The 16008-nt window shown below is 35.6% G+C and overlaps 1 protein-coding gene and 1 pseudogene across 10 annotated transcripts in view; one reads left to right on the top strand and one right to left on the bottom strand.

The window, feature by feature from the left end:
• LRP1B (LDL receptor related protein 1B) overlaps positions 1-16008 on the top strand; it is a 1828472-nt gene that overhangs the window by 980458 nt on the left and 832006 nt on the right. The gene's annotated exons all lie outside the window — the stretch shown is intronic.
• LOC144291351 (large ribosomal subunit protein eL8-like) overlaps positions 7508-16008 on the bottom strand; it is a 40561-nt pseudogene continuing 32060 nt past the window's right edge.

The raw sequence follows: 16008 nt of genomic DNA, 5'->3' as shown, positions 1-16008 counted from the left end.
AGTATCTCATAATTCAATATTCTTTGCTTTCAGCTGGAAGGAAAAAAGTATCCCTCGAATTGAATTGCAGATATAAGTGCAGTTTGCATTTTATTTTAATTCAGAAGTTTATATGAACTTTTCCATAATCGTGCCACACATATCTTCTTTAATTTGTCTTTGATAGAAGTTCTGCTACTCTGCAATACCAAAGCAAGTTTATGGTTTAACCTATATATCTTCCCTTTACCTAATTAGCTGTTTCAGAGCATTAAGAAATTATGTAGATGATTCTTTGGTGGATATCTGCAAACAAGTACATTTTTCTTAACTAATTTGCCATCAGATCAAGTATGTTTTTGCTTATCATTTTATATCCAGTCTCCCGCTATATGTATTATGTGACACACGGTAAAAACTTACTAAATTGCTTTGAATAAATGAAAGCCATTAGATATTAAAATGGAAAGGGAAATAAAATCGAAAGTCCTTGCCTTTAAATAAATGAAGCTGTCTTTTAAAGCTTTTTTAAAAAATAGATTTTATTTATTTATTTGAGAGAGAGAGCACACAAGTGGGAGGGGAGGGGTGAAGGGAGAGGGAGAAGCAGACTCCCCTCTGAGCAGGGAGACTGACAAGGGCTCAATCTCAGAACCCTGAGATTATGGCCTAAAACAAGGCAAACACTTAACCAACTGAGCCACCCAGTCACATCTGAAGCTCTCTTTTAAAGATGAGGGAACTGGAGCATCTTGGGGGATGCAGTCGATTAAGCATCTGCCTTCATCTCAGGTAGTGATCCCAGGGTCCTGGGATAGAGCCTCACATCAGGCTCGCTGCTCACTGGGAGCCTGCTTCTCCCTCTCTCCCCTGCTCATGCTCTAGTTTGTGCTCTCTCACCATCTCTCTCTCAAATAAATAAATAAAATCTTAAAAAAAAATAAAGATAAGAGAATTGAGGCTAGGAAAAGTATTTCTTTTGTATAGATTAATTTCTACTTTGTTAAAATTCATTATTACTATGCAATTTGGGAATCTGAGCTTTATATGCAAGCTTTGAAACATTAGTGTTAATGAAAGGGAACAGTGAGGATTCAAAATCAGTACAATCAAGACTTGTCAAGTTCCTTAAGGATATAAATTCTTACCTAAAACCTGCTTTATTCTACTTTCTAGTTAAACCTCTTTTAAACTCAGCAATATCCCCTGCACACAGATACCTCATAAATTTGCAAAGTACTGGGACACCTGGGCATCTCAGTGGTTGAGTGTCTTCCTTTGGCTCAGGTCCTGATCCCAGAGTCCTGGGATCCAGTCTGCATCAGGCCCCTTGCAGGGAGCCCACTCCTCCCTCTGCCTATGTCTCTGCCTCTTTCTCTCTTTCATGAGTAAATAAATAAAATCTTTTTAAAAATTAAAAAAAATAATAATAAAATTACAAAGTATCTAACCATACAGAGCTTTGTAGAAAATTAAATATATAGTGTATGTTCTTTTATATTTTAAAATAGTACCTAAGTGAATTTTTTGGGAGGCTTTATAGTTCCATTTGATCTTAACTGTATTAGTAATAATTAATATAGTCCACTCCCCATTATCTGCACAAGTTGTACACAGTAGTAATGAATCATGTAAAACCTAATCCAGAAATCATTTTTATTTGTATGTGGGAAGTATTATGTGATGTTTTTGAAGTAAAGTTCCCTCCTAATTATGTTTTGCTTAGGGTAATTAGTTTGCATTCCCTGAACACACATCAGTTGACAGTGGGGGAAATACAGCCCTGAAGTATTCTGGGAAAATGTTTTAAAATATTGCAGCTGAACAACATGCAGACACTCAATACTTGTATCTGACCTGGGAGAATTCCAAGGAGTCTAGTAATGTCTAGAGTATTATTCAGTCTTGGTGATCAAATCATGTTCCTCAAAAATAACTGCATACGTTTCTAATTTAACTAAACTAATCTACTCTCACCATGCCAGTTTTATAAGGGAGATCCATTAGACCAGATAGCTTTAAGGGAGGGAATTTGACAGCAAATGGACATTCAGTTTATTGTTAATTCTACCTCTTGTCTGTGTCTCTGTGTGTATTTAGATGGTTATTATAAACGTTGTTTTAATTTCTCCCTATAGTAGTATATCCTTGTTTGTCGTTTCAATACTTTGAGTCCTAGCTAAAACTCCCACTTTCAGAGGCTTATATACAAAATCATTCCTAGAGCACTCTTGATGCTCATTCATTGTATTTTAGAAACAAATTCTAAAGACAACTGCACTATATAAATAAATTGCAATTTAATTCTACAGTGTTTCTATGTAGCAAATGTTTCTATACTGTGTGCTAGTCGGTATACATTTTAATTAATTTTGTAAAGGACTTAGTAAAATCATATGAATAAGAGGAATAAGAGGTTTCTACTAAAACTATGTAATTCTTTGTATGTTATATTTTTTCTACTAATTTCTCCCCTCAGAGAGAATCTCTCTCTGTCTTTCTCTTTCTCTCTCTCTCTCACCTTTTTACATTAAGGGGTATTTGAAATCCAATCTTCAGTTCCTTTAATTTGCAGTATCAAAATATATTGATTATAGCTAGTGACAACATTTATGTTTTAATATTAAAATTTCTAATCCTACTCTTGAGATGCTGCAGGGGCACCATATATACCTTGGATTTACGAAGTGTGGTTTCTTTAACTATAGTTTACATGAATGTTAATAACCCATAGAGCAAAGACCTAATGGTAAATGAAATGCAATAATATAGAATATGAATACTAATGCATGTACCAGAGACCCTGGACCATGATAGATTTATAATAATTTTTCTCCTACTCTTGCCTATTTTTTATTGTAGATTTTCAATATGATGACTTTTATTTTACTAAAGGTAAACAGTAATCTGTACTTTCATTCATTCTGTTTTCAATGTACTATGTACTTTATTTAGAAATATATATATATTTTCCTCTTCAAGTTTGAATTAAAGCGAGGCCTAGTGAATCCTCTATAGGACAGATAAAGCTCCGAAGAGAAGCACATACTTAATGTGAGCTTGAAAGAACTATTCTGGATTAATTAGGATTAATATATCTATCTATCTATCTATCTATCTATCTATCTATTTATTTATTTGAGAGAGAGAGAGAGCACAAACCAGGGGTGGGGGGAGGAGCAAAAGGGAGAGGGAGGGAAAAACAATCTCAAGCAGACTCTGTGCCAAGCAAGGTGCCAGACCTGGGTCTGGATCCCATGACCCTGAGATCACTACCTGAGCTAAAACCAAGAGTTGGATGTTTAACCAAATGAGCCACCCAGGTATCCCTCAAAGACTCTGAATGAAAGTTAGAGAATGAGATTTCATTTTAAAAGATGATTTTTATAGGACATAAAGAATGGTTTATAATAGTAAAAGCCTGAAGTAGAGAGACCTGGCTGTAATATGTGGCTGCATTCCAACTGAGGTAGATGGGGGAGGGTATTAAGTCAGTAGGAACAGCAGGAGAAGATAACCTGTTTGTGTTTGGTGGACAGGGAAAGGGATAAGAGGGTGACTTCCTTGTTTCTTGTCTGAGTGATTCAGTGGATTGTGGTATAATCACGAAATTGGAAGTAACAGAGTAAGAGATTTGATTGTTTCTCTCTGTGGTGTGTGTGTGTGTGTGTGTGTGTGGTTTTATGTATGTTTGGGAGGACATTATGCATTCCATTATAAATCATTAAGCTTGAGATATCAGAGATACTAGGTGTAATTACCTAGTAGGCAGTTAGGAATATAGGACTGGGTTTTAGAGAAGGTATCTGAATTTGCGGTCTTAAGAACAGACCATCAGTAGTTGAAACCACTGGCGGTTGGTAAAATTATCCATGTATCCATTCATTAATCACAAGTGCAATGCACAGATGAAAAGAACATATAATACACCTGTCGTGATGCTAACGCAGTAAATAAGTTATGAATGGCTTTGGAGTGAGCATTTACAGAGAAAAAAAAGTAAAATTGAGCATTTATTATGAACCAGAGTTCTATCTGCTTTAAGATTGCTCCTTTTAATCTTCAAAATAATATTATGAGGTAGATACTATCCTCATTTTACATTAAAAGAAATAGAGGAAGTGAATAGCTAAAAATATTGCCTCATGTTACTCATCTAATAATCGCCAGATCTCATCATCTTTTGAATTTTGTTTGACTCTACTTACTAGCATATTTACTTAATGGAGTTTATGTACAGGAGGGAAAATTAAAACAGATGAAACCAATGTACCAAAAGACATGCAGTATTGTGAGGAAAGAAATATTGCAGGTAGCCATAAAAACTGCTGCTATGATTAAATATGTTTAATTTGGGAATAAGATGAAAGAGATTTCAGAAGGAACTATTTGAAATATAAATTATCTATCTAAACAGCTTTTAGCATTTTTCCTGTGGCACCAGGGACCTGCAAGCATCACTTTACTCTGGGTAGACATTCTCAGTCAGGTTCAAAGTTGATGTAACATAAAGCAGTAATAGCAAAAACAAGTAACTTAAATCAGAAATGCATGCTGTTGAAAAATGTTATTGGTGTAAAATTACATCAAGTTACATTTTTTGTCTCACAGAATATGTGGAGTGATTTTTGTTAACCAACATGGAATCGTTATTGATTGATTCATTGGAGGTCTTTAGTCCTGTTTTGTTTTTTAATCATTGAAGTACAGTTGACATACAATGTTACATTAATTTCAAGTGTACCACATAGTGATTGGACAGTTGTATACGTCACTCAGTGCTTATCACAGTAAGTGTTGTCATCATTTGCCACCATACAACACTATTACCATATTATTGACTATATTCCACATGCTGTACTTTTCATCTCTGTGACTCATTTATCTTATAACTAGAAATACTTAATACCCTTTTCTCAATCCAGCTCCACTCTGGAAACCACTATTTTTTTCTCTGTATATGAGAGTCTATTTGGTTTTTATTTAATTTGCATGTTCATTTCGTTGTTTTTTTTTTAATTCCACAAATAAGTCAAATTATATGATACTTGTCTTTCTCTGTCTGACATATTACATTTAGCATAATATCCTCTAGGTCTGTTCACATTGTCACAAATGGCAAGATTTCATTGATTTTTATGTCTAATATTTCATTGTGTATATATATGTGTGTATATATATGTATATATATAATGCACACACACATATACACATCTTTATTTTTTTTCACCTGTTGATGGATACTTAGGTCAGTTCCATATTTTGGTTTTTGTAAATAATGCTGCAACAAACATAGGTGTGCATATATCATTTTCTTTGGGTAAATACCCAGTACTGTGATTGCTAAATTATAGGATAGTTCTCTTTTTAATTTTGAGGGGAATCTCCATACGATTTTCCATAGTGGTACACCAATGTACATTCCTACCAACAGTGCACAGGGTTTCCTTTTCACCACATCCTCACACTTATTTCACCTCCTTTTGATTTTAGCCTTTCTGACAGGTGTGAGGTGATATCTCATTATAATTTTGATTTGCATTTCCCTGATGATTAGTGATACGGGGCATTTTTGTTATGTTGTCCATCTGTATGTTGTCTTGGGAAAATGTTTACTCAGGTCTTCTGACCATTTTTTTTTTAATTTATTTATTCATTTGAGAGAGAGAGAGAAAGAGAGAGAGAGAGCAAGGGGAGGGGCAAAGGAAGAGGGAGAGAATCCCAAGCAGACTCCCTGCTGAGCATGATGCCCAATGCAGGACTCAATTCCATGATGCTGACCCAAACCAAAATCAAGAGTCAGACTCAAAACCAACTGAGCCACCCAAGAACCCCTGCCTATTTTTAAATCAGTTTATTGTTATTTTTTTTTGGTGGTGGTAGGAGTTGGCTTATATAAATACTTTATATATTTTGGATATTAAATTTTTATTGGATATATCATTTGCACATATATTCTCCCATTCAATAGGTTGTCTTTTTGTTTTGTTGATGGTTTCCTTTGCTGCGCCAAAGCTTTTTATTTTGATATTGTCCCAAAGTTTATTATAGGTTTTGTTCCTCTTGCCTAAAGAGACAAATCTGTAAATATATTGCTAAGGCTAATGTCCAGGAGGTTACTGCCTGTTTTGTTTTGTTTTTAGTTTTGTGGTTTCAATTTTCACATTTAGATCTTTTAGTCTATTTTGAGTATTTGTGTATATAAAAAGTGGTACAGTTTAATTCTTTTGCCTGTAGCTGCCCAGTTTTCTCAACAATACTTATTGAAAAAAACAAACAAACTATATTTTCCTTATTGGATATTCTTGCCTCCTTTATTGAAGATTAATTGACCATATAAGCATGGGTTTATTTCTGGGCTCTGCATCCTGTTCTATTGACCAATGTGTCTATGTTTTTGTGCCAGTGCCATACTGTTTTGATTACTATTGCTTTGTAGTGTATTTTTGAAATCTGTGATTATGATACTTCCAATTTTGTTCTTTCTCAAGATTGCTTTGGCTCTTTGAGGGCTTTTGTGATTTCATACAAATTTGAGGATTATTTGTTGTAGATCTGTGAGAAATACTATTAGGAATTGCATTGAATCTGTAGATTTCTTTGGGTAGCATGAACATTTTAACACTATTAATTCTTCTAGTCCATGGGCATGGTACATCTTTCCATTTGTTTGTGTCATCTTTAATTTTTTCATCAATGTTTTATAGTTTGCAGAAGACAAGCCTTTTACCTCCTTGGTTAATTTTGTTCCTAGACATTTTATTATTTGTGATGCAACTGTAAATGGATAATTGCTTAGAAGTGGGAATAGTGTGATTTAATTTCTTCACTTTTTCAATGTAATATACACTTCCAAATAGTTCTCTGTAGAGGTTGGAAGAATTAACACTTCAAAAAACTGCATTGGAGGGCTTGTTTACCTATACTCCTGTGGGATCTCTGTGTTAACAATTGTTTAATCTTTACTATTCTGCTAAGTGTAAGTAGTATTTAAGTATAATTTTAATTTGCATTTCTCTCATGATAAAAGAAGATAAGCAGCCTTTCAGAAGTTTAAGTCACTGGCACTTGCCCATTTTTATACTGTTGCTCTTTGTTAATTTGTTCTATTTTTGTGTTAAAGAAATGAGTATTTGTTATATGAGTTGTAAATGTATCTCCATAAGGCATTTGGCTGTGTTAATTGTGATTCTTTTTTTTTTTTTTTTCCTTGTAAATTTCTTTTTTAAGTGTCTTGAATCTATCAAAAAAATTATGGCCATTTTAGTTGGTTTCAAAATAAAAGTAAAACCTTTTGATGACAATGTTATTATTTTTTAAATTATCCCATCTTTTTCTAGTACATTAATGGCTCATTTTGTATGATTAAATTCTGTATCTATTTCCTTTAATCACCATAGCTTTAAAATAAATATTAAAAACTATTAGGTCTAGTGCATAATAATTCTGTCATCTTTTCCCAAAATGTTTATAGAATCTCTTTGTTGTTATAGTTTATTTATTTAACCAGATGAACTTTATTTTTTTTTTAAAGAGGACTTTTTAATACATTTATGTACAGAAAATTCAATAGCACACACTTAGCCTGTTTGGTGACCAGTTGTTTAAATTTTCCCTTTCCAGCTGGGCAATGTGAGCCACTGACTCTGGACCTGGGATGTTACCTCCCTGGTGACGATGAATCTCATCATATTTGTCATTGCAGTTGGTCTTGATAGCTTCTACCAGCTAGCCGGACCTCTTTTGTCTTCCAGGTTAAAGTGTAAAGGTGACAGTAGTACAAATCTTCCTGTGGACCAGGTGCCCCAGACTGGCTTTCTCATTGATAATGCAATAGGAAACCCCCATTTTAAGATACAGGGCAGGCAAGAAGACAACCAGCTCGATAGGATCCATATTATCATGTGCAATCACTACCAGATGAACCTTCCTGTCTTCCACTAAGGAGGTAACAATATTAACCCCAGTTCAAAAGACAGGTGCCCTCTAAGTGAGGACATGCCCTTTGCCATCAGCTTTTTTCTCAGCCTTGGCCAACAATCTCTGTTTCTTCTCTTGCTTTGTGTCCGGTCTGTATTTGTGGGCTAGCTTGAACAGTAGAGTAGCTCTTTGGCAGTCCAGAACCTGAGTGAACTGGTTAATCATGGGAGGCACTTGTAGATGTTTCTAGAGAATAGTCTTTTGCTGAGGCAGCCTGATGTAGTGGGCCATTTGACAAAGCATGTGAGGTTGCTTTTGGACTGAATGTCATCTCCAGTGCCAAAATTCTTGGGCCTTTTCTCAAACAAGGGATTGACCACCTTCTTGGCCTCCTACTCTTTGTCAACACCAGGGGCCAGGGCCACCTTATTCCCCTTAGCCTTCTTCCCTTTGGGCAACTTCAATGGCCAGAGGAGAAAGAAAGCAATGATGCAAACTTCAGGATCAGTTTTTCCCCTTTTAAAAAACTTTTTTTTTCCTGTTATTGTATAGTAAATTTTCTGTTTATTATTTGTATGTTGGAAGGATACTAGTTTTAGTAGATTAACTTTGGGCCTGCTTACTTTATTGAATTATCTTCTTATTTATAGAAGTTTTTAGTTGATTCTCTTGGGTTGTCTAGAAATAAAATAAAACTGAAAATAATTATACCTTATAGATTTATATCTGGTGTTATGCCTATTTTTTGTTCTCTTTTTAAGTTGCATTAGCTTTTATCCCAGAAAAAATATTAAATAACAATAATGGTGGTAGATATCTTTTATCTTTAATGTGATACTTCCATTGTAAAGGTATGAGTATAGGCCTCATTGTAAGTTTTAATATCTAGCTTTATAGGTTCTTCCACAGCAAACATTTCAAAAGATCTTTATAATTTCCTAGTTATCTATTTGTCATTCTGAACTTTAAAAAAAAAATAGTCTTCAATCAAATCCATTTGCTGATCTTTTTTGGAATTGCATTAAATATGTTTGTTAATTTGTGAGACATTTCACTTTATGACAATAAAACATTTTTTTCTTCCCATGATTGTTTCCCCATTGATTCAGGAATTATTTCAAGCTATTGAATGAAACTGTGGGATTTGTGTATGTGTATGTATTTGTGGCTTGCTTTGTTTTTCACCTATTCTTTCTTACAGTTGAGGTGCCATTGTGTTTGAGATATTCTACTTTTCATTTCCATTTCTGATTATTTTAATTTGTAGGTAAAGTATAGACCTTGTAAATTTAGCACATTCTCAGGCATCTGAGATAACATTTTGTTATTTTAAATAACATTGGTATTTTTGTGGTGATAACAGGCATCCTTGTTTAATTCCTGATTTTAATAGAAGTTGGTTTTGTTCATCAATAGATAATGTTGGCTATAATGCTTTGTTAAAGCATCTTTATTATGTTTAGATAGATTGCTTGTAGTCCTGTTTTGCTTCATAGTTTTTCCCCTCAAATAACTGCTCTGTATGGGCAATGAATACAGCAAGTAACAATTTCTTGCCTTATGGACTTTATATTCTGAAAGGAGAGGATGCAGATAATGATAATCATGGTTATGATGATAATAATAGTAACACCCACAGAACAATAACAGCATCAGCAGCAACAAAAACAGTAATTATGTAATATGAAAGAAAGTGATGATTGTTACAGGAAAAATAATTTTGTATGGGGGATGGGGTGCTTAAAGGTGTGTTTAAAGTAGGCTTAAGTGAGGCCCTCAATGACAAAGTGATCTCTGAGTTAAGAACTGAAGGAAAAGAAGAAGCTAGCAATGCAGCTATCAAGAACATTCAAAACAGAGAAGTAAATCTCTGGTTCTAAAACCAGAAGAAACTTGGCATGTTTGAGAAACAGCATGGGAGAACAGTATGGCTAAAGCTGATTAAAGAGAGAGAGAAAAGAATGAGATCAGAAACATAAATGTTTAGGGGCCAGATTATGTAGAGCCTGAAGGGAATGACATCAAGAAAGAAATGAATGAGAGGAGGGAAACTGTTGACAATAAATTTAAATAATTATTTGTGAACTGTTGCCATAATAGGGAAGGAGCAGAAAGGGGAGAAATAAAGTGGGAGCTGGGGAAAAAAAATGGAATAGAAAACTTATTTTTTAAGGTGAATAAATAGCAGTCCATCTACACATCGATAGGAAAAATCCTGTGAAGGGCGATGATTTAATAATACAGGCAAGAATTAGAAGTCCTGCTGGAGCAATGTCTGAAAGCAGATGGGAAGATAGGGGTCCTTGTGCACAATGGAAGAGTTGTACATAGTTCAAGCATGATAACACAAGAGGAAAGTATGTGAATACAGACACAGGTAGATGGATGAGTAGATCTGGTGGTGGTGGAAATTTACTTCTAATTGCTTCTATTGCTTTATAAAATAGGAAGCTAGGAGCAAGTATAGGAAATAAAGCAACAGAGGTTTCAGACAAGGGTATCAACTAGAAATCTAAGGTAGTATATCTCAAATTATCTGTGGTGAAGGACTAGATTCTTTTTGTTTGTTTTTATTTCTAAAACATGGTGGAATACTTTTGAAAATTACAATAGAATTATTCAAAAAATCAAAGTGTAAATAAGCATAAAATACAAATCCAATTTAAAAATATTCATAATACATAAAATTACTATGTCAAATTGTAACCAAACCAATGTGGGTTCACTCCTTGGTGATTCAGAAACTGCTCTAGGTTGAGTTGTCACACAAAGAAAATTTTATTTGCAGCAAATAAGATCACAGGGAATAGCTTCTGAAGCCATGACTCCCAGAGAAAAGGAATCCTTTTATTTAAGGTTTGGAAGAATATTTAGATAGGGAAGCCTTGTCTTTGTATGTAGAGGTAGAGATAAGGTCATGCATGTGCCTTAAGGAAACATGTCTATAATGAGGTAAAGGAACTCATCGGTCATTCTAGAGGTCACTCCATGGTCCTTTTTATGCAGGCACCCGTCAAAGATTAAGCTCAAACTTGTTTGAGTGGCTTGGGCTGGCTGAAGGGCTGTCAAAGCAGTTGCCATCACTCAAGGGGCTAGAGGTGGTTTTGCTTTTCATCTGTCTGAGTTGAGAGATAAACTGGAAAGAACAGCTTAAGGAAAGATGTGGGACAAAGATGAGTACAAGCAGGTGGACAGTAAAGGCAGGTCTTGGGGTCTAGCTGATGACAAAATTGCTATAAAATATCCCAAATGTTTTCTTTTAACTCTGTTACATATATTGTAGGCTGGTAGTAAATATGTCATAGACTGTCCAGAAGCTAAGGACCATGTTTTGAATGGCACTGATGCATAAGAGTAGGTGACAGTAAACCAAAGAAATATAATTACTGTGATTCCTGAGATTATGATCATAATTGTAAAATTAGACTATTAGGAAGAAAAAATATTTTCCTTCTACCTTTCTAGATGTTTGCCTGGGGCTCTGTATCAAAAGACTGATTAATAAGAGAAAACAGAAGCTTATTAACATATATACATATGAGAGGAACTCAGGGATGGGTAACTGAGAGTTGGTTAAAATTTGGGCTTATATAGCATTTTAGCAACAGAACAATGCAATTTTAGAGAAGCCATAAGACAAAAAGGAAAAAGACCTTGAATCTCAGAGGTAGTGTACTGGGGGAAGGTAAATATATGGTAACTAATGCAAGATAAGAGCTAGTTAGTAAAGTTTGTTATGTGCAGTCCTCTGGTGCTGTCTCTCCCAGGCTGATAAAGGCCTAAAGTTTCCTGTGATTAAATTTTGTCCTTCCTAGTAGAGAGGGGAAGGCAGACATCTTTGCAAATTTATCTCCTTGTTCTAAGCAAACAGGGGCAAGGCAGGGAACTTTCCTTGTATCTGTTTCTTCTTAATAGCCTTCAGCTCAAAATAATCCTTATGCCAGAGTGGCATAATTTAGAGTGGCATATTTTGCTAGCCTATACTATTTAGCATGATTTTGGGGGTGTTCCTTTTTCTTCCAGCCATATTTGCCTGTGTGGGTGGGTACAGGTACAGAGTTGCAGCACTGTTGAAGCACAAATGGATACAGAAGTTGAAGGTGTATTCAGTGGAGTAAATAAATGATTGGGCATAGGATTTAAACTGGTTATAAAAGGAAGAAAGGGCATAGGAGAGGTAAGGGCAGACAGTTGAAAATGGATTAACGATCTAAAGGGTTGAAGGCTTGTGGGGTAAATTACTAAGGTTAATGAGCTGGAAGGGTGAGAGATTGTGTTCATAGAATGGGATACTGGAAATCGAAAGTATAGAGATTACATATTTTGGGAATGGCAAGTTTGGACTATAATCATGAGAGTGGCTGGTTGAGGTATGGGGAAGAACATGATCATTTGAGGAGAAAAGGTCAAGAATCCAACAGACTTGTCTACAGTATTGGAAAAATCATCTTCATATGTGCTAAAATCATGAAGAATTAATCAGGAATTATTTTGGAGAAGGAGTAAGGAAGGAATAAGAAATTTCAAGGATATTCCTGAACCAAGTCAGAGTTGTGATGAGGATAATGGTGCCGTCAGAGGATCAAAGGGTGGACACTTTTAAGGGATGGAGATGGGAAAATTATCCAGAAATTGCAGTGAGCTTCAAAACCTCCAGACTCAAATAGTAAAGGGGGAAGAAGGATATGGATAGAAAACAGCTATCAACTGAAGAAGCTCAGGGGAAACTGTGTCCCTGAGTGAAAACCAGGTTGCAGGCAGAATAAAAATGCTGAAAGGAATGTTAGGAGGTTCAAAATACAAAGAATTTATTGATGACAGACATTCCATTTTAAAGGCTCAATAGAAGGTTTTCCTGGGTTCAGATAGGGCCAGAAAAATGCTATGGGCACATTATTGGCTTAGATTCTAGTTTGTGAGACTTGAGCTTCTTGTAGCTACCTGACCTAAACGGTGGTGTAGAGAACAGATAGAGATCAGATCTATATATGCATCAGTATTAAACAGCTCCACTTTTCTGTTTTTCCCTCCATGTACATGGAATGGGGTTCTCTTGTTTATTAGGTATATCCTTTTTTGACATATTTATTTATTTGACAGAAAGAGAGCACAAACAGGGGGAACATCAGGCAGAGGGAAAGGGAGAAGCAGGCTACTTACTGAGCAAGGTGCCAGACGTGGAGCTCCATGTGGGGCTGGATCTCAGGTCCCTGGAATCATGACCTGAGCCAACAGATGCTTAACCAATTGAGCCACCCAGGTGCCCCATTAGTTATATCCTATGATCTGGACACAATATCAGGGCAGGACACAGTATCCCTGGGTTGTTACACTGCAGCCAGTTCATCGTTAGAACTCATCAGGAAAGATAGTGTTCCCCCGTTGTGCAAAGACAAGTCAGTGGAGGAAGTCATAGATATGTATAGGCACCATTCTGGCTGTAGGAATAAAAGAATGTCCACAAAAGGGAGAGAGAAACCAAGAACAAAATGATGACTAGAATATAAGCCATGAGTTTTGAAGTGCACTTCCTTACTTCTCCTTCTGTGTTCATTTTCCATCTTAGAATATTTTGACATTCTAGAACAACCTGCCCATGCATAGACTCATGTCTCCTTTTAACCATCTATGCACTTCTGTAACTGTGCCTATGCCCTACCCTCAATATATAACATTTTCAAAGAAGAGGGAGGAAAAATGAGCCATGACTCTTTTAGACTCTGGACAGGTGTTGCTTCCATCCTGCTGCTTTGAAGGGGTCAATATAGCAAATTTGTTTATAACACAATTGTTCAGGTATTTATTTTCATTCCTTTCTTAACTTTAAACTAATTCCATTTTACCCAAAGAAGACTATTGTCCAGGGCATTCAACTGTTTTTCATGCTTTCTCATTCTCCAGATACTTTGATTTAAACATTATTCTTTCATTGCTATTTAATTCCTTAAAAAAATAATTTCCCTTTTTCCTTTCCATATCCTTAACTTTGGTATTTTCCCAAGCACCTAGATAGTGATCAAGACAAATATATTTTGATTTTCCAGTGCATTAGATTTACAGTCTGGAAAGGGGAAAGTGAAAGATTAGTGGTCCCCAAAGCAGGTATTGCTGATTTTGTAATCTTACTGTATATATGTATACAAGCCCTCATGCCCACCCTTCTGAAGATATTTATAGCAATAAAATATGCATAGAAACATCGTGGGTCCTTTCCCTATATATTAAATTAGCAAAGCTGTTTCTAAATGTCCTGAAACATATGGAAAAGTGTCACTCAATAAAAGGTTGAATGGAATCATTTTGTACATTTTAATTGGTACTTTCAGGTATTTTTTTCCTGTCTGTTTCATTTGCTCCTTTACCTCTTCAATCATGTAATAAGGTTTCTTCATCCCAGTCTGAACAATGTGAAAATTAGGTATATTGGGGACATTAGGTAAGCTAAAAAGGGATAGAAATAGGTGAACGCTATCACAAAGTAGGCTTTAAGACAACAAAAAGAACGACCTTGGAACTATAAAGCTGGGTATAAAAATGAGAGGAAAGTGGAATATCACAGAATAGCTCCACAAAGAGAAATTAACAGGACTAGATACCTCAAAGGACAGAGAAATACTATATTCTACCTTATATTTGTTTGAGCTTCTTAAAAGGATTCTATTATACCTTAGGTGGGCGGTATATCATTTTAGTTTCTACAAATTTATGAAAACAAACAAATAAACCACAAAGAAGCTGAGTGAGATAATGTGGTACAAGTTCCCAGTTAACTGTTAGACTTTGTAGAATTGTCCTGGGATTTCGTATACCTGAAGGGAGAGGAGGAAGAGAAGCTGCAGGCTGTTATATATCAGTGACCTTAGGAATCAAACCTACCAGAACAATGCATACACATTTCTTTTTTTTTTTTTTTTAATTTTTTATTTATTTATGATAGTCACAGAGAGAGAGAGAGAGAGAGAGAGAGAGAGAGAGAGGCAGAGACACAGGCAGAGGGAGAATCAGGCTCCATGCACCGGGAGCCCGACGTGGGATTCGATCCCGGGTTTCCAGGATCGTGCCCTGGGCCAAAGGCAGGCGCCAAACCACTGCGCCACCCAGGGATCCCCTGCATACACATTTCTTTTTTATTTATTTATTTTTTTATTTATTTATGATAGTCACAGAGGGAGAGAGAGAGAGAGAGGCAGAGACACAGGCAGAGGGAGAAGCAGGCTCCATGCACCGGGAGCCCGATGTGGGATTCGATCCTGGGTCTCCAGGATCGCGCCCTAGGCCGAAGGCAGGCGCCAAACCGCTGCGCTACCTAGGGATCCCTGCATACACATTTCTAAATTTGGTGAGATCACCAAGCTATATTTTATTTCACTGACAATTTTAGCTCTTTCTTTGCTACTACATCCTATTTATGCTTTCCTTTTATATGAAAATGAAATTTCAAAATGAATTTTATTTTGTTTCTAAAAAGTCAGACTTTAAATGGGAAAATAAATTAATGAATGTGCTTTATTTGCTTTCTCTCTCTATCCCTCTGTCCTTCTGTTCCTTCATCCCTCCCTTCCTTTCCTCCTCTCCTCCTCCCTTTTTTATTTTCTCTCCTCCAGTTATTTTCTGCTTTATATATATATATATATATATATATATATATATATATATATATATATATTTGTCTTTTCTTTCTTAAAAGAGCTAAGAATTTATACTTTTGGAACTAATCTCAACTGAGACATGCCACAATAGCTTGCCAAATATCTAGGAAATGCATCTATTTCCTTCTTAAATTTTTCTCCTCTATTATACCAAATAGGAAAATGTAGGGGCCCTGGGTGGACTGCCCCAAAATGTGCCACATTGACATAAAGACTGTTTCAAGTTAAAAGTGATTAAAAAAAAAAAAAAAAAAAAAAAACCCTGGAGGATGCAAGAAAGGTTCTCTGCCTCGCCCATAATTGCCTAAATTTATACTAGAAAGGAGAGCCAGCAACATGAAGAGACATATTAACAGAAGCCCCTTTACCAAAGGAACTCATCTAAATAATAGAATATTCTTATTTTTCTAAACATCTCCTTTCCCCTTCTTGCTAATGAGTTTTCTTCTCTTTGTATCCT

This window comes from Canis aureus, chromosome 20, assembly GCF_053574225.1.
Source record: "Canis aureus isolate CA01 chromosome 20, VMU_Caureus_v.1.0, whole genome shotgun sequence".
NCBI lineage: Eukaryota > Metazoa > Chordata > Mammalia > Carnivora > Canidae > Canis > Canis aureus.
This window is presented reverse-complemented; position numbering and strand designations above follow the sequence as displayed.